Source organism: Neovison vison, chromosome 3 (genome assembly GCF_020171115.1).
Source record: "Neovison vison isolate M4711 chromosome 3, ASM_NN_V1, whole genome shotgun sequence".
Lineage (NCBI taxonomy): Eukaryota > Metazoa > Chordata > Mammalia > Carnivora > Mustelidae > Neogale > Neogale vison.
In genome coordinates, this window is record NC_058093.1 from 163,391,017 (window position 1) to 163,415,387 (window position 24,371).

Consider the following 24,371-nt stretch of genomic DNA (forward strand, 5'->3'; position numbering starts at 1 on the left):
TACATAATGGAATATTACTCAGCCATAAAAAAAGAATGAGATCTTTCAGTTTGCAACAACATGGATGGACCTTGAGGGTATTATGCTAAATGAAATAAGACAGAGAAAGATAGATACTATATGATTTCACTTATATGTGGAATCTAAAAAAACAAATGAAAAAACAACAAAAAATAGAAAGAAATACATAAATAGAGAACAAAGTGCAGGTTGCCAGACAGTAGGTGTGTGGAGGGATGGACAACATGGATGAAGAGGAGTGGGAGGTACAGGCTTCCAGTTATGGAATGCATAGGTCGCCGGGATGAAAGGTAAAGCGTAAGGAATACGGTCTATAACACTGTAACAGTGACGCATGGTGACCAATGGTAGCCCTTGTCATGAGCACAGAATAACATATAGACTTAACAATTGTATGTTGTATGCCTGAAACTATGTAATACATATGTCAACTATACTTTAATAAAAAATAAAATAAAAATTTTGAACAGACATTTCTGCAAAGAAGACATCCAGATGGCCAACAGACTCATGAAAATATGCTCCACATCACTCAGCATCAGGGAAATACAAATCAAAACCACAATGAGAAACCACCTCACACCAGTCAGAATGGCTAAAATTAACAAGTCAGGAAATGAGAGATGCTGGCGAGGATGCAGAGAAAGGGGAACCCTCCTACACTGTTGGTGGGAATGCAAGCTAGTGCAACCACTCTGGAAAACAGCATGGAGGTTCCTCAAAATGTTGAAAATAGAACTACCGTATGACCCAGCAATTGCACTACTGGGTATCTACCCTAAAGATACAAACGTAGTGATCCGAAGGGGCACGTGCACCCGAATGTTTATAGCAGCAATGTCCACAATAGCCAAACTATGGAAAGAACCTAGACGTCCATCAGCAGATGAATGGATAAAGAAGATGAGGTATATATATATATACTATGGAATGGAATACTATGCAGCCATCAAAAGAAATGAAATCTTGCATTTGCGATGACATGGTTGGAACTAGAGGGTATTATGCTGAACTAAATAAGTCAATCAGAGAAAGACAACTATCATATGATCTCCCTGAAATGAGGATGTGGAGATGCAATGTGGGGGGTTTGGGGAGTAGGAAAAGAATAAATGTAACAAGATGGGTTCAGGAGGCAGAGAAACCATAAGAGATGCTTAATGTCACAAAACAAACTAAGGGCTGCTGGGCGGGGGGAGAGGATGGTGGGGTTATGGACATTGGGGAGGTATGTGCTATGGTGAATGCTGTGAAGTGTGTAAACCTGGTGATTCACAGACCTGTAACCCTGGGGCTAATAATACATTATATGTTTATAAAAAAATTTAAACTAAACTAAAATTTTAAATAAATTAATGAAATACTTTCAGTTTAAGTTTAGGTTGCCATCTTGAAATAGTATCATTGTACAAGTTTTCATATAATCACACTTACCTGTTTCTAACACATGTCAGTGATTGGAGATGAAGGCGTCATGGGACAATGGCTTTGTTCTGGGAGTTGGGGCACAGGTCACAGAAACACTGTTCTTCACATTGTAAAATGGTCCGCTCTCCTGGTTTTGTGTCTCTTTTTATATTACCCCTGGCCTACACAAAGATGCTTTCACTTTTGGTGTCTCATCTAAGTGATCATCGTAGAATGATGCCAGTACTTCATGTACATCCTAGCTGGCCCATTCGAAAGGTGAAAAAGGCAAATGTTGCAAATGCAATGCAGAGAGGTGCTCTGACTGATCTATCCTTGAGCCAGGATTACTCATGAACCCGCTCAAAGTCTGAGTCCTGGACAAGACTTTAAAGACCCTCAAACATTGTCATGATTTATTCACACGTGTAGAGATCTCCAGAGGAGAAGTTCCCATTTCTACATCGTACGGTCCAGGGTGCTTCCTTTTCTGCCTCATTTTGCAACTTAAATCATCCCCTCGGTTTTGTGCTATGTAAGTTAGTGACATCACAGTTTTTTAAAAGCTTACCTATTCCTCCATGTGATTAATTTTGAGTTGGGCCATTTTCTATTACATTCTTTCTCAGGCCTGAGACTGTTCACGTAGTTCCTAGTTTCCCCATGATAAGAACAGCCCTTGACTTGTCACCAAGGCTTCAGCACTATTGTACGCTAGTTATCTGGGGCACATCTTGAAGAAGTGAAATTTCTCTCTATGCCAATTATCCTGGATGACAGAAAGATGTGGAAATCATTTTTGCTGGAAGAAAGAAAAAGACAACCTGTAGAGATTACACTATTAGAGTAACATAAAGTACTGGAATCCATGAATTAGTTAATCATTGATAGTTTGTTATTTGGAAGGTTGAGATAACTCATTTATCTTTCACAGATAACTAACTATAAAAGAACAGTTTGAAATATGAAATGGGAAAATGAGGTCCATGTTCTCCTTATTCAGTTAGCCATTAGGTGTGTCTCACCAGAATTAATGCTTGATGAAAAAAATAAATGCTAGTATTTAACCCTTGCTGGCTTCTTTGAGAGACGTGCTGTTTCTTTATATTTTTAGTCTTACCATGGTGCCAATCTTTAGAGCATTCATCTTCCGTCCTTGGGTTTTGTCTCCTCCTGACTGTCCCCCCATGCCAGCCCTGGTAGGAGGATTATCAAGGGCAAAGTGGGCAGTTGTTGCTGGAGACCAGGATTCAGGACCCATGAACACGTCCAGAAGCCATGTTCCAAGCTGTGGATTCTCCCTCTGCCAGACTTGTTCATCTCCCCACCTAGCTCAGCTGCTCTCCTCACTGACCACCGTGGTTCTTACTGTTCACTGAAATAAAGAGTCCCATCTACTCTGTCTTCCCCCATTCTCAGTTTCTTCTCGCATACCTTTCCTGGACCTTCTTAGATCTTTAGCCAGACGTAGCCCAAATTTCACATTTCCCTGAATTCCTTTTATGCTCTCTTATTCTATCTCCATGTAGCTCGTGAGTCTGCTTGAAAACATTGTCTACCTTGATTTCATAAATCTGTTCTTATCACAGCCAAAGAGGTCCACCAGGCAAACAATACTGGAGTTGGGATTGATCTCATGGGCAAATGGAAGAAGGAAGTGTGACTGGTGTGGCATTGGATGGATTCATTAATTGAAGTAATTTGGGGGAAATGCCTAATATCTTTCCCAAGCAGTAAAAATTTGCCTTTTCAATACTAGATGTATGAATGCTAAAGTCAGGTTTGAAATTACTTTTAGTATCAAAAAATTATTTATCAGCCAGCCTCTCACCCTTTGGCATGCCCCTAAGACACATGCACAGTGTGTGTAGGGGAAAGTGTGTCTCATTTGCTCCCTGGTTGACCAGCACTCAATCACTGTCTGAGTCTCAGCCCGGGCCACTGCACCATGCCCCGCCAAGGCCACTGGATCTCTTCCCGCTACGCATCACCTTCTGCTTAGGTGGGCACCGCCTCTGCAAACAGTTGTCACTTGAGATATGCATATGGGCATTTCCTGTCCTTCTCTGGCCCTTCCTCTCCCCAGCAGCATCATAAAGGTTCAGTATATAGGCTGCTTCATCAGCATGAGTTACAGCTATGCTTCCTTATAATCCCAGGTGTCCAGCAGGTAAATACACAAACACATACACCCACACATGCAATAGACAAATGTGCTCTCAAAGACTCACAGCCTAAATCCATAAGGAAGTAGACCCAATAACGAACAACAGACCTCTTCATGACTGCCCCCTTAGCTACCCAAATGCCCTGTGAAAGCTTTGATATACCACCCATAGAGGCATGATTATATTCTCGCACATACTTCTATCCTATATCCTAAAGAAGGGTTTCTTTTTCTTTTTCTTTTTCTTTTCTTTTTTTTCTTTTAAAGTAGGCTCTGTGCTCAGCATAGAGCCCAGTGCAGAGCTCAAACTCATGACCCTGAGATCACGGCCTGAGCTGAGAGCAAGAGTCGGACTCTTAACCAACTGAAACACCCAGGCACCCCTCTAGTGATGATAAGTTTACACCTGCGGAGTTACCTAGTCCTGAATTTGGATTAGAGATTTGCTCCTTATTATTAGTGTGACCATTGCCCTCATTATCTTACCTACAAAATGGGAATGGGAACAGCTACCTCCTAGAGCATTTATGGAAATTAAATGAGTTAAATGAAACTTAATTCTGTTTTTAAATAGAACTAAACCCATTTAGATATGAGAAAGAAGAGGCGCCTGGGTGGCTCAGTCGGTTAAGTGTCTGCCTTCAGTTCAGGTCATGATCCCAGAGTCCTGGGATCAAGTCCTGCATTGGGCTCCCTGCTCAGTGGGGAGTCTGCTTCTCCCTCTCCCTCTGTCTGCCACTCTATCTACTTGTGTTTTCTATATCTCTATCAAATAAATAAGTAAAATCTTTTTAAAAGGAAGAGAGAAAGAAAGAAGAAAGTAAGAAAAGAAATGAGAAAGAAGGTGGTGATGGGAATAACTTAAATTCTTCTTTTGGCCATCCATTCACTTCGCAAGTGCTTTTGAGCATATATTAGATTTTCAGTACAGACCTGAGTGCAAAAGCAACTCTAGTGAATAAGACAAATTCTCTGTCTACAAGCTGCTAATTTACAGTTAGCACAGTAATAAAATCTTTTATTGAGTACTTAATGTGTTCCACTCATTGGAACTTAGGAAATTATATGCATTATCTCATTTAATTTACACAGAAGCAACAAGAAGTAGTTACTACTGTTATTTCCATTTCTATAGATGAGAAAACGGAGTCTTAAAGGGTAACTCATCCAAGACATCCATCACATAGCAAGTAAATGGCCAGTCCTGGTTTTAAACCCACAGCTTTCATCTGGCACCCATGCTCTTACAGGGAGATGCATAGAAGGTGCTCTGGGAGCAAATAGGGAAGAACATCGCTGTGTCTTGTCTCAGTGTCTGAGTATAGGATAAAGAAATGGAATATTAACTTTATGACTAATGACTGCGCTCAAGCTAGAATCTTTGCTGGACCTCCTTCTGCTTGGAATGACAAAACAGGGGTCTTGTCAGGCAGCATCTCTCTTAGACAAGCTGGGTGGAGATACCCTGCTGTGTGTCCACTGATCACATGGCCTCCTCAACCCTAGTGAGCCCGAGATTTCCCAAGGTCAGTGGGCTCACCAGGGCCACTAGAGACCACACTTCAGTCGGTCTAGGGCTGTGGAACAGAGGTTGTACCCAGAGCACCTTCAGCAGCTGCTATGGGACAAGGATCACAGCTTATGGAGAGTGAAGGAGACGTGGGATTGAAGATGGCATCCATGTTGTCCACCTGGGCAAGTGGGTAGAGGAGAACCTGGGGAGCAGGGTGGGAAGGAGTTGCTGCAACAGCTTTGGGTGTGCTGCATTTCAGACAGTCGCCCAGTTGAGGTTGTGTTTGGCTGGACGTAAGTACAACCCAACTAGAGCAACTTTGTTGAGTAGAGGATTGTTCTTCTCAAGTAACAAGAAGGCCAAAGAAGGCAGCTTAGTTCTTGTGCAGCAACCAAAGGATCCTTCTAGTCCCTGTTCCATGGCCTTCACCTGTGGTTGTCATCCTCAAGATGATACCTCAAGATGATCCTGTATGGACAAGCATTCTTCCTGAGTTGCAAGCAGAACAAAGGCTCAGAAGTGTGAAGACTACAAGAGCCCTGCCAACCGACTCCATCCCTTTTTAATCAGGAAACGTATTTCCTGGAAGCTCTGCTCCACAGATTTCCACTTGGCTAAAACCAGGTCACATGACCACCCTAATGGCAAGCGTGACATTGGCGAGTATTTCTTACCCAGAACTAATCAGGGCTCTCTGAGCAAGGGAGAAGAGCTCGGACATTGAATCAGCCACCTGCAGCATCTGCACAGGCCCTTGTGCAATACATATTCATAGCCCAATCACTGGCTGTAGGAATGCAGGCCATCCTGCTTGGGAGATTGTTGATACATGAGTCAGAGGTTGAGGACAGAACTCCGCTCCAGAACGAGTCAGACCACTAATGCTCTTATTCTTGCCTGTATTTGCGATGGTCTCAAACCCATCAAAAAAATTTTTTGAGAAGTGCTGCATGTTATATTTCACCTCCTGGAAATGTCTAATGCATATTAGTATATTAAAGGCTCTGAGAAGTTTGCGATAAAAACTTGTTTGGTTCTACTTAACCCAACGTTTCTCCAACACTCTCCAGATCATGATTTGGAAATGCTGACCTGAGTCAGTACCTTGAGATCACCTAGGTTAGTTCTTCATGGCCATGTGGTTCACTCATAATTAAACTTGTTAGCGGGATATAAGAAATATGGGATTCCCACCCCATAGGGTTGTAGGTCCAATGCCAGTTCCTGAGCATGAAACCTGTACAGTCTCCTGGGGCCTCATGTTGCATGTGTCCCACACTCAGGCCAATACTTGGCCATTGCTGTCTTGAAATTAATTTTTGAACAAGGGGCTTTATGTTTTCATTTTGCCCAAAGTCCAGAAAGCTATGTAGCTGATCTTGGGCAAACAGGATAAAAATCAGATATATGTGATTTATATTTTTAGCTTTTTCTTATTTCAGAAGAAGCAGTTGTTTGCTAGTGTAAGTATGTTTGCCCTTCTTACTGACATACATAAACATATATGAAAATGTTAAAACTTTAGAAGTGTTCTCTCATTCCTAGTCACATCCTTCCCTGATTCCTGTCAAGGGGGTTATGTCAAGTTTATATCAAACATAGTAAAAAAAGAAATTAGACTCATTCTGTTATCATAAATGCATATGAAGAGGAATTTAAAGCAAACTCTTAAAAGTAAGATAGTTGGCATGCCTGGCTGGTACAGTCAGTGGAGCATGTGACTCTTAATCTTGGGGTCATGAGTTTAATCCCCACATTGGATGTAGAGCCTACTTAAAAAAATAAAGCAAGAAACAAAAATAATACAGAAGCTGATTTCTTTAGTCTTAGCTCCAGGCAAATCTTCAGTTTTTCATTTATTTTCATCCTGTTCTTCCACTTCCAGCCTAAAATGTATTTATCCCAACAACCCCCATCACCATATACTCCATAAAGGGAATGCGAGAAGGCAGGACAGAGAGAAAGAAGTGGTATCTTCCACAAAGGAGGGTTGATAGGTCAGGCTGCCTCTCAGTATAGGATAACTATGTCTAACTTGATCTGATTTCAAAAAGCCTAAACAAAGGGGCGCCTGAGTGGCTCAGTCAGTTAAGCCATTGCCTTCAACTCAGGTCGCCATCCTGGAGTCCCAGGATCAAGTCCCACATTGGGCTCCCAGACAGTGGGGAGTCTGCTTCTCCCTCTGACCCTCCCCCTTCTCATGCTCTCTCTCTCTCTTTCATTCTCTCTCTCTCAAATAAATAAAATAAAATAAAATAAAAAGCCTAAACAGAGTCTCAGGAACAATATTAAAGAAATAAAACTGACTTTAAGAAGCAAGAGCTGGACTTTAATTACCTTGAAAGAAGAAAGTTGAGCCCAAAGGAAAAACAAAAAAGCAACAAGACTTAAATATGAGCAGAAAGGGGGAAAGGAGGCTCTTTGTCATTATTTGTCATGTAAAATGGCAAGATAATGACCCACGAGGGATTGACCTTTTCACTGGAAGGAAAGGGTTGGCATTTAGACTTCTTCTGAGTCGAGAAGTGGGTCTTAATATGTCTTTACCCTTTCTAGAGGAACCACCGCAGCGAGTTATTGTTGGTAGTGGGTGTTCAGTAGCATCACTTGGTTATTTCATGGGTGAGCAGGGTGGCTAAGGGTAGAGTAATTCAACATTTCTTCTTTTTTTTTTTTTTTTTCCATCAACATTTCTTCTTTTTTCTTCTCCACTGTTACAGCAATTTCTTTCTCCTGGTCTCTACCCCCATGGATGCTTTCCCACAGCCTTGTCCTTAATACCATATCCTTGTATTAGTACTACAATGGCCATTCTTCTCTAGAAAGTGAATTGGGGTCTAAACCTTACCATTTTGTCACTGGATTGTAGGCTTCCATGTCTTACTTATCTTAGTCCTGGTTCCCCCAAGACTTGCCCACCTGCCTGCCCCTCAGCCTGCCCCTTCTGGTCAAATGTGGTAACTATTTGTTGTTGGATCAGTTAATGGAAACAAATGAACCTTTGCAATCCACTTTTGTCAACAAACTCTTCTTTAAGTCATTTATTTTTTTAAAGCAAGATCAATGTTTGCCAAAAATATTATATGTCTCAAGATACCTGTGTTTAGCTGTTTAAGGTATCATTTTTGTTTTTATTTATTTATTTGACAGAGATTACAAGCGGGAGAGAGACAGGCAGAGAGAGAGGAGTAAGCAGGCTCCCTGCTGAGCAGAGAGCCCAATGTGGGGCTCGATCCCAGGACCCTGAGATCAGGAACCGAGCTGGAGGCAGAGGCTTAAACCACTGAGCCACCCAGGCACCCCTCATTTTTGTTTTTAAAGTTGAAGCCTACATTTAGTTTTCAGTCCAATGAAATTATCTGCCATAGCTCTAAAAAATCACAAGGCACCCAGTTTTTTATTTGTTTCTTTGTTTTAGTAACCTCTACACTCAATATGAGGCTTGAACTCACGCCCCCGTGATCAAGAGTTGCATGTTGTACGAAATGAGCCAGGCAGGTGCCCAATTTCCCTAGTTTTTTACTTTTTCTTTATCTTTTCTCATTGAAAATAGTATAAAAAAATTCTGCAACTTAATGGATATATAATTCTCTCTAAATTACAATGTGATTTGCTTTTTATGGTAGAAAACATTTGCCTTTGTTAGATTTGCTTCTTCCCCTACATGAACACCCAGGTGTATTGTACCAGACTTGTCTCAAGGCAGAGAAAGCATCGGTACTCACTGGAAGCATCTTGATTTCCCATAGGCCATTTCAGAGAAGATCTCTTTACTAGTTCCTTCTTTCGAAAGTTTTAAGAGAGCACAAGTCTTAAAAAAATAAATAAATAAATAAATAAAATTCACAGTATAACATTTTGAGATTTAGAGAAGACAGGCAAAGGTTAACAAAAATAGAAAGAAAGAAATTTAACTCATTCCATTTTATTGAAAGCAATTTCCAAGTAACTTATCTGTTATGAAGATAACTTCATCCAAGCGTTTATTTAATAGTTAATTAGCAGCATCTCTTAAAAGATCTCTGCAGTCTAGAAAACACAAAGCCATAATCCCAGCTAATAATATCAAACTGATGAGCAAAGACATAGCACCTACGTTTTCAGCTGATGATGTGGCAAAGATCATGAAATTCTGCAAAACTCAATCTAAAGTGAGTTATAAATCGCACAAATACCAGCTAATGGATAATGAGATCCTATTCTAATGTTGATAATGTGCAATGTAAGTGTTTCCTGTTTCTTAAATAGGATATCTTTGACCATTTAAACAAGTCTTTAGCACCAAGCATCCACAGGCATGAGTATATTAGAAAAGCCATTTTGTGTATGCCGCTTGGAGGTAATGAGAAAGTGCTTCTCGATGGGACACGCATAAGAGGAGACATCAATGTCTTATTAATAGGTAAGAGCACGCTGAGTTAATAGTGCATTGATAACTTATTTTTATTGTCCCCTCCTCACCACGCTTGTGTGACTCGGTGATGTAATATTAGCAAGAAAACAAAAAGCCAAACTAGCACAATTATGGTGTCATCATTTTCCTGTGTAAAAACGTGCTTGCCTTTTATTAGAAACATTTTTTATCCTTGAGAGTATCATTTGACCTTTGTAACAAATATCCTGTGTCCAATATAGCAATCCCTTTCCCCACATTCCCCACATATTTCCTTACCTCTCCCCCTTTATCTAGCCCTAAGTCGATCTAGTCAAAAATCCAAAAACACCTAGAAAAGTGGACTATTGTCTAAATCTCCCTCTTGCCCACATTGTTCCCCATCTTTCCACTTTAGCCTTTGAGCAAAGATTCAAAAGCCAAGTGGGGTTTCAGCAAGGATTTCGAGTGTTTGCATCTGAAAACCTGCAATTGGCCAGTCTTGCCCCAACTGCTTGCCCCACGTGCCTCCAACTACTGGGCACCTGGGGAGGCAAAAACACATGTGGGGGCGCCTGGCTGGCTCAGTCAGTAGAGCACACGACTCTCGATCTCGGAGTCGTGAGTTTGAGTCCCACATTGGGTGTAGAGACTACTTATATAAATGAAACACTACAAATTAAAAAAAATACACATGATTCATGGTCTGCCTTCCTGTCAAGCTGTGGCGATGAGAGGAATATAGTGACTGAATATGTAATTATTAAGTACTTACTCTGTGCCAGGGAGTGGCACAGATGAAAAGTGGAAGACACAAAGCTTGGATACACATTGTAAAGGTAAGAGGAAGTATAAGACGATACACATTGTAAAGAAATCAGTGCATTCGCGTGCTCCGGGCTCCATGACAGACGTCTAAGCAGAATGCTGCGAGGGCATCCCGAGAACCTAGCAGAAAGGAGATTCAGAGAAGAAAAATACCACACTGGTGAGAAGGGTGGTGAAGTTTTCAAGAGCACGACTTTAGCTTTCAACACTTCCCTCAAATGGTCATTTAAGGACTCCTTAAATGAGTCTCCTTAAGGGGCGCCTGGGTGGCTCAGTCAGTTAAGCGTCTGCCTTCAGCTTCGGTCATGATCCCAGGGTCCTGGGATCAAGTCCCACATTTGGTTCCTTGCTCGGCAGGAAGCCTGGTTCTCCCTCTGCCTACCACTCCCCCTGCTTGTGCTCCTGCTCTCTCTAGAATAAACAAATAAAATCTTAAAAAAAAAGAAAAGAAAAGTATTCCTGAAGAATACCTATTCCAAGCATTCCTTAGTATCTCCCACATTTGATGCTGTGACATATTCAGATTTCCACTTAATTGTCCCCTTCAAGAGACCGAATCAGATATCCTAAATAGCATAGCCATCCCGCCGGTCACTCACTTTCCCCTAACCTTTGCCTAGCATTTGTCAGCATCTCTTTCTTGTGGGTTTATGCATTGTCTATAAGCTCAAAGAAAATCAGACTTTTTTTTATTGTTTAGAATCCTATGCTCAAAAATATTTTTGAATGGATGAATGGTAAATGCACAAAATTTTCTCAGATCAGCTTTGAGGCCAGGCCCCTTTTGCTTTCTCAAAACTTCATAATCCACCCATTTTTCCCGCACCCATATTAGCCCTCAATCAATCAATAGCCAGTATTGTTCCACAAAACAAAAATTTTACAAAATATTCATTCCATCCGCACCAATGCCCTCTCTGTGCTCTGATGCCTCAGATAAGGGTCATAGCCAGAGACAAGGCCTAGGACACCCATGAAACCCGAGCTAATTCTGCACAGATATCAAACTATAAGAATATACTTTTTAAACAATAAAGAATACAATGTAAGAAAATAAAATGCATTCTGGATTATAGGCAAGTGTTGTCTTTTTGCTATAAGTTTATGGGGGGGGTTTTAGTTCAAATATCATGAAAAATTAAAATCTGGGATGGAGTGTTTTGCTCATTTCCTAACATTTTATGTCGAATGGAAGGACTGCCAATCTGAGAAGAGGAAAAATGGCACGATTGTATGTGATAGATGAGTGAAAAAATTACCCTAAATATTATTTATGCCTAACAAGCTAATAACAATGATCCAAATGAGATATTGTTTCAACTTTAAAGCTTCTAGCTAAAAAATAATTCTTCGAAATGTGTTGTTGTCTTCTACCATGTCTTTGATTGTGCTAATCTATCTGATGCAATTCCGCAAATATTGACTGTGTAGTCTTGAGAACTTGGAATGGGGTGGGGGGGGGAAGGCTAGGAACGTAGAGCTGAAGAGGAACCTCAAGGATCTTAAAACCTAGTACCCTGCCATGTGTTCCAGAATATTTTTGTGCAAGCATGCCATATTTTTTAAAAGATTTTATTTATTTATTTGACAGAGAGGGAGAGATCACAAGTAGGCAGTGAGGCGGGAGGGGCGGGGCGGAGCAGACTCCCTGCTGAGCAAAGCCCAATGCAGGGCTCTATCCCAGGACCCTGAGACCACGACCTGAGCTGAAGGCAGAGGCTTTAACCCACTGAGCTACCCGGGCACCCCAAACATGCCATATTTTAAGAGATCTTGCCTCTCTTCACTCGTGTTTTCAGTATTAAAATCGAAACAAGGTCAGAGAAAGGTGCCCTGCTGTCACAGAAGCACGCTCTGCCGGTGCGGGCTCACCCAGCTCCCCAAAACGGTCATGCTTCTAGCTTTTCTGGTTGCCTTCTCTATGGGAAAATCAACAGAGCATCTGTTGCACTGAGCTTAGAAACAAAAACGTCCTCTGCTGTGCTAGGAGATAACATCCGCAGAAGCTGAAAATTAAAATAAAATAAACAGAGGACTGCAGATTGTTCAAATTAGCTTACATTAAAGCCAGAGGAACAGCCTGTCATCTCGCTGTTAAATTAGACTGCGGCTGCCGCTGATTTGGAAGGACAGATGACTGAATGACAAGTGTGAATGAGCCCTGGAAAAGGTGCAAAGGGACCCACGGGGAAGCAAGAAATGCAGAGCAGATGGACAATTAGATTTGAACAGAAGGAGAAACATAGAATTTTTAGGTTGAATTTTTTTCAGAAGATAGCAATAACCCATATTTCCACAGACAGACGCCTTTTCTTTTTGATTTCGAAGTCCTTCTCTTTCAGTTTGCTGTCAGAAAAAAGACAGACAGGAACTGCTGTAAAGTGATACAGATAAGCACTCTGTGGGTAAGAATACTGGATGTTTCCGGTAAATCTCAGCAAGCATTACGTCACGTCGCAAGGTGAGTTACACAGGCATTTTGTAAGACTCTAAATTTCGATACGGGCCAATGAAATCAGTCAATCAGTTAACATAGCTTATTTCTAGGACGTAGAGGTCCGAGCGTACTAACCATTTGTTGCCAGCTGGAAACGAGCTATCTAGGTGAGGAAGCTTGCCGTTAAAAGAACCAACACTTTTCTTTTTTCTTTTCTTTCTTTTTTTTTTTTTTAAGATTTTATTTATTTATTTGACACAGAGAGAGGTCACAAGCAGGCAAAGAGGCAGGCAGAGAGAGGGGGAAAGCAGGCTCCCTGCTGAGCAGAGAGCCCAATGCCGGGCTCGATCCCACGACCCTGGGATAAGGACCTGAGCAGAAGGCAGAGGATGAACCCACTGAGTCACCCAGTCACCCCAAGAACCAACGCTTTTCAATTTGAAACTCTTTGTTGAATGAATGAATGGGTGGAGGAAAGGGATTGCGCAGTTGCGTTCAGTAGTAGACCTTGAAAACAGTTTCCTGTTGTGTGAATGTGTAAACATAAGTTCTAGTGTCCTACCGTCACACACAGACAGCCCTGGGAGCTGAAATGTGAGGTGGAACCACTGCTTCACTGGCACAGTCCTCCTGGGTGGATCTGATAACAATAGACAAGCCTAGAGGGCAGTTGGGATGGGCCAACCGGGAGACGGTCACCGATGGCCACCGAGGCATTTGCTGTGAGAACACGCTAAGAGGGAAGCATCAGGCTCCATGATTGGTTTAAAAAGAAATAATACCAGGTTTCTTGGAGGCGAGGTGGTATTTTGAGTTCTGTGCAGAACTCAAAGCTTCGGAGTAAGTCCAATATTTTTTCTCTGGGACACTCTCTTAGGTTCATAGCAAAACCCTAGGAAAACGGAAATGCAAAGGACAGACCCAAAGAGTGATCCTTATATAAGATCCCCACACAACGCTGGGAACACTGCCTCGCAGCCTCGCGGGGTTTCGGAGAACACAGGCCAGCTCCAGCTTAACTCAGCAGCAAGCCTCCGTGAAAGGACACCTTCTTCCCAACAACCATGTCCTGCCTGGCACATGACAGGATGGGACACAGCTGCCCCGCCACACTAGTGTCTTGGCACAAGCATTACACAACACAGGGATTTACGCTTTCACTCAGTAAAGAATAACTGTGTACCATGGGTCAGACTCTGGGCTCAACCCCGGGGGCTCAAGGACAAACGAGGCGCATTTGGTGGCTGCCTTAATAGGGCTTCAATTCCAGAAAGCACTGGTCAAGGGTCTCAGTGGCCTAGAAGTGACGTAATAAAGGACCTCAGACTGGGTGGCTGGAACAACAGAAATATATTGTCTCACAGGTCTGGAGGCTAGAATTCGAGGAGCAAGGTGCAGGTGAGGTGGTTTCCTTCTGAGGGTTATGGAAGAGAATCTGTCCCATGCCTCTCCCCTAGGTGGTTTACTGCAATCTTTGGTATTCCTCTGCATGGAGAAGCATCTCCCTGATCAGGGCCTTCATCTTCACGTGACTTTCTCCCTGTGTGTACGTCTGTATCTAAATTTCCTCTTTTTCTAAGGACACCAGTTGTATTGGAATCAGGGGCCCACCCAACTGTAGTATGACCTCATCCTAACGAATTATATCTACAAGGACTCTGTTTCCAAATACAGTCACATTCTTGGGAACCAGATGTCAAGACATCAACGTATAAAGGTTGGGGGACATAATCCAACCCATACAGAGGAAACACTTGTAGGAGCTGCGTGGAAAGGGTGAGTGATGGATACCATATGCAGCTGAACTCATGTGAGAAAGCCCCTGGAAATTCTCAAAAACTATCATGGTCTTGGAAGTAGTGGGGAGGTCCCACAGAAATAAATGGAGACGAAAGATGGAAAAATACAATTTTTTATTTTTACTTTTTTTCCATCTTTATTGGCACATAATTGACATCATTGTGTAAGTTTAAGGTATACCATGGGATGATTTCATGCATGTATATACTGCCAAATGTTTACCACAATAAAGTTAGTTAACACCTGCATCACTTTACATAATTACCATTTTTGTGTGTGTAATGAGAACATTTAAGATCTATTCTATGAACAACCTTGAAGTATTAATAATGGAGTATTGTTAACTATAGTCACTATGCAGTACATTGTATTCAAGGACTTACTCATCCTATAACTGGAGGTTTGTATCCTTTGGCCAACATCTCCTCTTTTCCCCCCCAATTCCCAGCTCCTGGTAACCACTATTCTACTCTTTGTGTCTCTGAGTTTGTCCTTTTTATTTTTAAGAATTTATCTTTAAGTAACCTCTACACCCAATATAGGGCTCAAACACACAACCCTGAGATTAAGAGTCACCTGCCCTACCACCTGCTCTACCAACTGAGCCCGTCAGGCACCCCGATTTTGGCATTTTTTGATTCCATAAATAAGTGAGATCCTAAAAAAAAAAAAAAGTGAGATCCTATAATGTTTGCCTTTCTCTGTCTATTTCTGTGCCCTCATGGTCCATCCATGATGTTGCAAATGGCGGTATTTCTTTCTTTCTTTTTCTCTCACTACTTAATAATCCACTATATATCTACAGCATATCGTCTTTCTCCATTCATTTCCATATTTTGGTGTTTCCAGATGAATACTGCTGCAATAATATGGGAGTGCAGATATATTTTTGAGACCCTGATTTTGTTTCCTTTGGATATACATCCAGAAATGGGATTGTTGGATCACATGGTAGTTCTGTTCTTAATTTTTTGAGGAACCCCCATACTATTTTCCATAGTGGCTGCACGGATTTACATGCCTACCAACAACACACAGGAATTTCCTTTTACTCTGCATCCTTGCCAATGTTGTTATCTCTTATCTTTTTGATAACAGCTACTCTAACAGGTGTGAGGTGATATTTCATTTGGTTTTGATTAGCATTTTCCTGATGATTAGTGATGTTGAACATCTTTTTGTGTACCTGTTGGTCATGTGCATGTCTTCTTTAGAAAGATGTCTATTTGGGCCCTCTGCCCATTTTTAATCTAATTGGTTTTGCTATCGGGTTGTGTGATTTCCTTATATATTTTGTATATTAACCCCTTATCAGATAATTTACAAATATTTTCTCCCATTTCACAGGTTGCCTCTGCTTTTCATTGGTTGTTTCTCTGATCAGAAGCTCTTTAGTTTGATATGATCCCACTCATTTATTTTTGCCTTTGTTGTCTGTATTTGTGATACTAGATCCAAAAACTTGTTGCAACCACTTTCAAGAACACTTTTCCCCATATTTGCTACTAGGAGTTTCATAGTTTCCGCTTTTACATTTAAGTTTTTAATTCATTATGAGTTAATATTTGTGGGTGGTGTAAGGGGTTTAACTTCATCATTTCGCATGTGATTTTCCAGTTTTCCCAGCACCATTTACTGGTGAGACTATTCTTTCCCCACTGAGTGTTCTCGACTACCAGGTCAAATATTAGCCAACTGCATATGCAGGGATGTATCTCTGGGCTCTCTATCCCATGTGTCTAGGTATGCGTTTTAAAGATTTTATTTATTTATTTGACAGACAGAGATCACAGGTAAGCAGAGAGGCAGGCAGAGAGAGAGAGGAGGAAGCAGGCTCCCTGCTGAGCAAAGAGCCCCATGCGGGGCTTGATCCCAGGACCCTGAGACCATGACCTGAGCTGAAGGCAGAGGCTTTAACCCACTGAGCTACCCAGGTGCCCCTAGGTATGCGTTTTAATGACCGTATCAGATTGTTTCGATTTCTGTAGCCTTACTGTGTCGCTGGAAACAGAAAGTGTGACGCTTCCAGTTTTGTTCTCCTTCCTCATGCTTGCTTTGGCAATTTGTAGTCTCTTGTGACTATACACATTTTAGAATATTTTCCCCTATTTCTGTAAAATATACGACTGGAATTTTAAGAGGGATTACGTTGGATCTCTGGATGGCTTTGGGCACTATGCACATTTGAACAATTTTAGTTCTTCAGACCCATGGACACTAAATATCTTTCCAGGTATCTGTGTCTTCTTCAATTTTTTAAAATCCAAGTCTTACTGTTTTCAGTATACAAATCCTCTACCTCTTTGGTTAAATTTATTCCCAAGGACTTTATTGTTTTTGATACTATTATAAATAGGATTGTTTTCTTTGTTTTTTAATTTTTTCAGATTTTTCCTTGTTAGTGTATAAAAACTCAACTGACTTCTATATGTTTACCAGATTCATTTATTAGTTCTAACAGGGTTTTTTGGTGGAGTCTTTAGGATTTTCCATAAATAGGATCACATGATCTGCAAACAGACAATTTTACTTCTTCCTGTCTGATGTGAATGCTTTTTAGTTCTTTCTCTTGCATGATTGCTTGGGCTAGGACTTCCAGTACTATGTTGAATAGGAGAGGTGAGAATTGTACCCTTGTCTTGCTCCTGATCTTACAGGAAACACTTTCAATCTTTCCCCATTGAGTATCATGTTAGCTGTGGGTTTGCCATATATGGACTTTATTATGTTGAGGATACTCTGAATTTGACTTCATATTTTACTGCCCAGGCTAGGGCATGGCACGTGTTTCATCTGCTATTCTGTTTTTTTTTTCATATATTTTTAAATGTTTAGTCCTCTGAATGGTTTCAAATTCATTGCAGTATATAGAATAGGTATAAATCTAAATTAATTTTTTCCTATCCTGATATCCAGTTATCACAATAATTTTTCTTTAGTAGTGATTTGGGAAATGTTTGCAGTGAGTTTCTATTGCATTATAGTCAGAAGGTCAGGAATTCTCAAAGCACCTTATCAGCCATATCCATCCAAACCTTCCCTTCTACCACAGGTTCCCGAGGAACTTGGGACAAGAACTTAGGAACTTGGGAACATGCTCCAAGAAATTGCAGGTCAGGAAGTACTGCTTTGATAGAACTGGGTTCATGTCCAATATTCCCAGCATCTCCACGTGATGAAGCTGAGCTAGAGCATACAGCTCGACTCTCCCAACCAAAGCCTGACCCCAGAACCTAAGATAATAACCAGTTTCTGGCCAGATACCAGATATGGCAACACAATAATGTGCAGATAGAGAACAGAGGGACTCGGTAGGCCCTGAACCCACTTAGCCAAGCAAATGGCAGGAACTTAGATGTGGAGACAGGGAGGCAGAGAAGCCCGCTGAAAGCAGAATTATCAACCACCCCAACCCCGCAGCCTCTCTCCCCAGTTGTCATATTGCTTCTGTTTCACCATGCATTAATTTGATAATATATGAACAATGGAATAGAATCCCCTGGGCAATTTATGTTCTTTTAACCCAGCACTGTAATGTTTTGGGTTTTATTATTTTCTAAAATGTTTCAATATGACAGAACAATTGTATGTAAATAGATACATATTTTTTAATTCATATTGAGTTCTTTGGTCCTCCAGGTGACTATCAAATTGTCAAGTTCTATTTTCTATTCTGTTATAAACTTCCATTGATAATGCATCAATGATGCATAAACCTATGTATTACATTCAGTTAGGAACTATTGTCTTCTGTATTTAAAATTCTCAACTTGGAATATTACATATCTGTCCATCCATTCATTCTTTTTATTTTTTCTGTTACAATCTTGGGATTTTATAAATGTTGTGTGTCTTGAGTTAATTATCAATAATTCAATATTTGCACAAACAAAAAAAAAAGGAATCAGTGATACTATGAATCATAAGAAATCATCTGAATGGCCAAAATATAGTTCACATTATATTTAGTCTTTGTCCATGATTTGTGACTCAGAACACCCAAAACTGTTGGAATCTCCTGAGCTGATAAGAGAAACAGGGATGGTTTTTGTCACAATATTTGGTCTTTGTCCTTAGTTCTTGAAATTACTTTAGAGCCATCATGGTGAAATGGATGTCTTATTTATAAGAAGTGCCTTTCCACCCCAGCTGGGTGGGTGACTTTTGGAAAGCCCCTAAGGATGGGGGCTTGTGGTGGTGGGGGGAAACAATCTTGTGATTAGAGGGTTGGAACCTTCAGTCCCACCTCTCTCCCCACTTCAAAGGAAGGGCGAGGTGCTGGAATTTGGGTTCAACCACCAACGGCCAGTGATTTAATCAGTCATGCCTACTTAACGGAGCCTCCATAGAAACCCAGAATGACATGGTTTGGAGAGCTTCTGGGTTGGTGAACTTGGTACAGAGAGAGTAGCATGCCCAGAGAAGGCAGAGACACTCCACACCCCTTCCAATATACTTGCCCTTTGCATTTCTTCCATCCAGCTGTTCCTGAGTTATATTCTTTTATAATAAACCATTAATCTAGTAGATAAAATATTTCTTTGAGTTCTGTGAACCACTCTAGCAAGTTAATCAAACCCAAGACTGGAGTGGAGGTATGGGAACCTCCAGTCTATAGCCCTTCAGTGGGAAGCACAGGTATCAACCTGGGCTTACAACAGACACCTGACTTGGAGGGTGAGGGACGGTCTTGTAGGACTGTATCCTTTAACCTGTAGAATCTGATGCTGTCTCTGGGTAGATAGTTTGAAACCAAACTGAATTCTAGAATACCAGCTGATGTCTTGAGAATTACTTATTTGTGTGTAATCCCCCATCCTTATACAGACACACACACACACACACATACATGCACACATGCATAGATTAGAATTGGATACAGAATCCAAATTATCATTTCATTATCATTGTATATTTTAGCACTATGGCATTCACATGTACAAATAATCTTGCATAGTTATTATATATATATATATATATAATTATAAGAACTTATTGCCTCTGATAATTTTTGATAGAGTCCTTTGCATTTTCCAACAGTAGACTCATAAAACGTAAAACATACAAAATTAAAATGTTCATTTCTGTATTTTCTTTATAACTTGTTTTTCCTTCTCAACTATCATCAGAAGTCTGGGGCGCCTGGGTGACTCAGCTGATTAAGCATTTGCCTTCAGCTCAGGTTACAATTACAGGGTTCCTGGATTGAGCCTTACGTTAAACTCCCTGCTCAGTAGGGAGTCTGCTTCTCCCTCTGCTCCTTCCCCTGCTTGTGCTCTCTCTCTCTCTCTCAAATAAATAAAATCTTTTAAAAGAAACTATCATCAGTATTTTTGAATGGTAACTGAGGCTTGTTTTCTTTTTTTTTAATTTTATTTTTATTATTTTGTAAAGATTTTATTTTTAAATAATCTCTACACCCAACATGGGACTCGAACTCACAACCTGGAGATCAAGAACCACATGCTCCACTGACTGAGCCAGTCAGGTGACCCCTCTTTTTCTTTTTTTTTTTTAAGGCACATTTTATTGTGTGTGTGTTTTTTTTTTAAGTTTGTTTATTTTTTAGTAATCTCTACACCCAATGGGGCTCAAACTCACAACCCCAAGATCAAGAGTCACATGCTCTTCTGACTGAGCCAGCCAGGTGCCCCTTGTTTCCTTTTTAATAAGATTATGTCTGAGGGGCTTGGCTGGCTTAGTCGTTAGAGCATGTAGCACTTGATCTCAGAGTTGTGAGTTCAAGCCCTATGTTGGGTATAGAGTTTACCTAAGGAAAAAAACAAAAAGCAAACAAAAAAATTTTTTAAAGACTATCTCTATCTTAAATTTAGCATTTTTAAAATTACTACAGTTTTTAAGATCAAATGGAAAGAACAATATGTGATTAACTATTAGAAATTCAAATGTTGAACACAGCAGCAGTTTTTCATTTCTTTTAATAAATTAGAAAAAGATCTCTAAAGAGTAAGTATTTGGGACATGCCTGTGGAATCGCCAAATTTGGGGGGCCATTAACTACTTTCTCTACCTGAAGTCTTCGAGAATAATATAGTCTATGAATGGCGTGGATGGGAGTCCTTTTTGTAGGTACAAGTAGGTTGGCAGATCACATGAGTGATGAGTCATTGACCCCCAGAGCATTATCTTCAGAAAATATTCCCATTCCATCATTCAGGACATCCATTCTTTTCCCTCTTCCTTCTTTTATTGTCCTTAGAAATGGCCCAAGAGGGACGCCTGGGTGGCTCAGTGGGTTAAGCCGCTGCCTTCGGCTCAGGTCATGATCCCAGGGTTCTGGGATTGAGTCCCACATCGGGCTCCTTGCTCGGCAGGGAGCCTGCTTCTCCCTGTTGGGCTGGCTGGAAGGGCTACTAAAGATGGCGAAAAGTTCCCACCACAGGACCTGAGCTCGGACAGGAGAACAAAGGCCCAAGCAGGAATCTGAGACCCCCGCCCCGGGCTCCTGTGGACCAATGGGATCCCGACGAGCAGGCGAGATATCCAAATAAGGGAAACTTCCAAAAGACCCCTGAACTTCCTCCAAGACCCCTTAAAAGCCCCCTCCTCCCTGCCTTGGGCGTGACTTCCGCCACTCTGCTTTCCAGAGTTGCGGAACCTCGCCCGAGGGTGCCCACCTCCTCCCGGTGCAACTTTCTCAGCTCCCCTTCTCCTGAGCCCTGAAACTTCGCCGGAGAGCGTTTTTAATAAATCTTGCCTTGCACCCACTTTGCCTGGTGTTGTGTTTATCTCACCGGAAAAAACTTTACATTTGGTGCCGAAACCTGGGAAGGAGATTGAGCCCCCACACAGTGGGGAGGCTCTCTCCTTTCCCTGGCCGAACCGGACCTGCCTTTCTGACCGCCACTTCTAAAGCTGTGGTGAGTTTCCCCCGATTCCGCGCCTCCTTCCGGAAAGCCCTGCCCTAGTCGCTGCGGCGTCAGGGCGGACCTGGCCGTTCACCAGGTGACCTCCGTGACTCCAAGAGGCTGGGAGACGTCCTAACCTCTAGGGCAGTCGACACAGTTTTTCCGCAACCCAGTGGTGGACGAGGGGACGCCTTCCTCCAGCCCTCGGGTTGCCCAGCAACGAATCGTGGGGACCTCCCAATCCAAATTCGACCCTAAAACATCCCGGGGGTGTTTTGGGCCTGCTGTCCAATCTTAAAACCCTGGAACTGGACCAGGACCTGTGAAAACGACATTGCTGTATTGTCGCTTGGCCACAATACCGATTAGACAATCAGTCCCAATGGCCTCCGGAAGGCACGTTTAACTATCAGATTTTCATGGACCTAAATAACCTCGGCAGACACCAAGGCAGATGGGCCAAGGTCCCTTATGTCCAGGCTTTCTGGACTCGGCGCTCTCGCCCCTTCCTCTGTTCTCACTGCTCCACCTCACAGGTCCTCTTGGCCCGCTCCCCTCCCCCTACCCTGCCACCCACTGCTCCCAAAGACTCTCCTCCCTGTCTCCTCTCTCTGAACCCCCGGAGAGCTTCACCCACCACTGACAAGAGGGCCCCTGGTTGTTCCTCCTCCTCCTCCTCCTTACCATGATCCTTACCCCAAGGTCCCTTAAGTTCAGGATTTCTGAACCGGCGCCCTCGTCTACCCCACCCCCTCTCCTTCCCCACTCCTTTCGGAACTCCTGACAAATTTATCTGCAGTAAACGGGAAACTCCAATCAAAGTTTACTGAAGGTCAAATAGGCTCTTGTTACTTGTTAAAATCTGCTAGCAAAGAGATGACTAGAACTGATGGTTAATTGTGTGTCTTGGAGTTTTAATGGGTAATTCTTAAGGTAGCTTTCAAAGTCTTTGGTAACCTTTAACAGAATGGGATAAAATACCAGAGCGCTGGTCGCCAGAACTAGGTTTACACTTTTCAAATCTGTTGGTAAACATCTTTTGTGCTTAACTGAATTCTGTTGTAACAGCCGCAGGGCTACTGTTTGAGCTAGATCCTTTCATAAAGAATGGAAGGGGAGACTGATCACCTCCCATTAGCCAGGGATACCCAAAGGGGAGGGTGTCCAATCTGTTTGAATCTGAAGAGTGCCTGACTGCGTGAATGTGTCTGTATGGCTCCACCCGCACTAGGGCTCGAAAGCCCCCCACCCCCCCCCGAGTTAGTCTGCCCCCTAAGGGAGTTGCGGGAGTTGAGGAAGTTGTTCGAGTTCATGCGCCCTTCTCTCTACAAGACCTTTCCCAAATTGAGAAACATTTGGGCTCCTTTTCGGCCAATCCTGATAACTATATCAAAGAATTCCAATATCTGGCCCAAGCCTATGACCTCATCAGGCATGATTTACATGTGGTCCAGACCACCACCCTCACCACAGAGGAGAGGGAACGCACCCAGGCTGCTGCCCAGGAGCACGAAGATCAGGTCCAGCTCACTGATGCTGCCATGCCAGTTGGAGCCCAGGTGGTCCCAGCTGTAGAACCAGGTTGGGATTATCAGGATGGCCAAGATGGCCACTGGCGCCGTGACCGCAAGGTCCAATGTCTCATAGCCGGCATGCGGGCAGCCTCTAATAAGGCCGTTAATTACAAGATTAGGGAGATTGTCCAGGCCCCTACGAAAACCCCACCATTTTTCTTAACCAATTGACTGAGGCTTTAACCCAGGACACTCGCTTGGACCCCACCTCTCCTGCAGGGGCCACGGTACTGGCTACTCATTTTATCTCTCAATCGGCACCGGATATACAGAGAAAGTTCAAGAAGGCTGAGGAGGGTCCTCAGACCCCCATTTCTGACTTGGTGAAAATGGCATTTAAGGTCTTTAATTCCCGTGAGGAGGCGGCTGAGCTTAAATGACAAGCCAGACTCCAGCAAAAGGTTCAGTTGCAGACCCAAGCCTTGGTAGCAGCCCTGCGGCTGGCCAGCTCCGGGAGCCAGCAGAGAGGGGCAACCAACTGCACCCCCCCCGGGGGCCTGTTTCGAATGTGGGGCCGAGGGACATTGGGCTCGCCAGTGCCCCAATCCAAAGCCGCCAACTCGGCCTTGCCCTCAATGCCATTTGATGGGCCACTGGAAATCCGACTGCCCTAACCTCGGGGTATCTTCGGCACCTCAACGTAGGGGACCCCCCGAGACAGTAAGTCCGGCCTTTCAACTGCTTGGATTGGAGGACGACTGACGAAGCCCAGACTCGGCCACCCCTCTCACCCAGGCCAAGCCCAGGGTTACGCTCCAGGTAGTGGGTAAGTCCATTTCCTTTCTGCTGGACACGGGGGCTACCTACTCTGTTCTGCCTTCCTATTCGGGACTTCCTCAAACCTCACCAATTACTGTTATGGGGATCGATGGGACCTCCTCCAGTCCTAGGGTGACCCTTCCCCTTACCTGTAGCCTGGATGGGTTCCCCTTCCCCCACTCGTTCCTATGATTCCTTCCTGCCCGGTCCCTCTACTGGGTAGGGACAATTCTCCAGAAACTAAGGGCAACTATCTGCTTCTCCCCTTCCTCCCCTCTATCCACCTCAACCTGTCTCATCCTACACCTCTCCACTCCCTCGACCCCTGCTCCAGATAACCTACCTACTGTAGATCCTCAGGTGTGGGACATCTCAGAGCCCATCATTGCTTCCCACCTTACCCCAGTTAAAGTACAGCTTAAGGATAACTCTAAGTTTCCCTCTTGAGCTCAGTTTCCTATTTCCTTAGCCCACCGCCAGGGCCTGAAACCTATCATAGAACAGCTTTAACGTCAGGGACTCCTGATCCCCATCATTTCCCCCTGTAACACCCCATCCTCCCAGTATGCAAGCCTTCAGGGGCTTATTGACTGGTACCAGACCTTAGGCTTATCGACGAGGCCG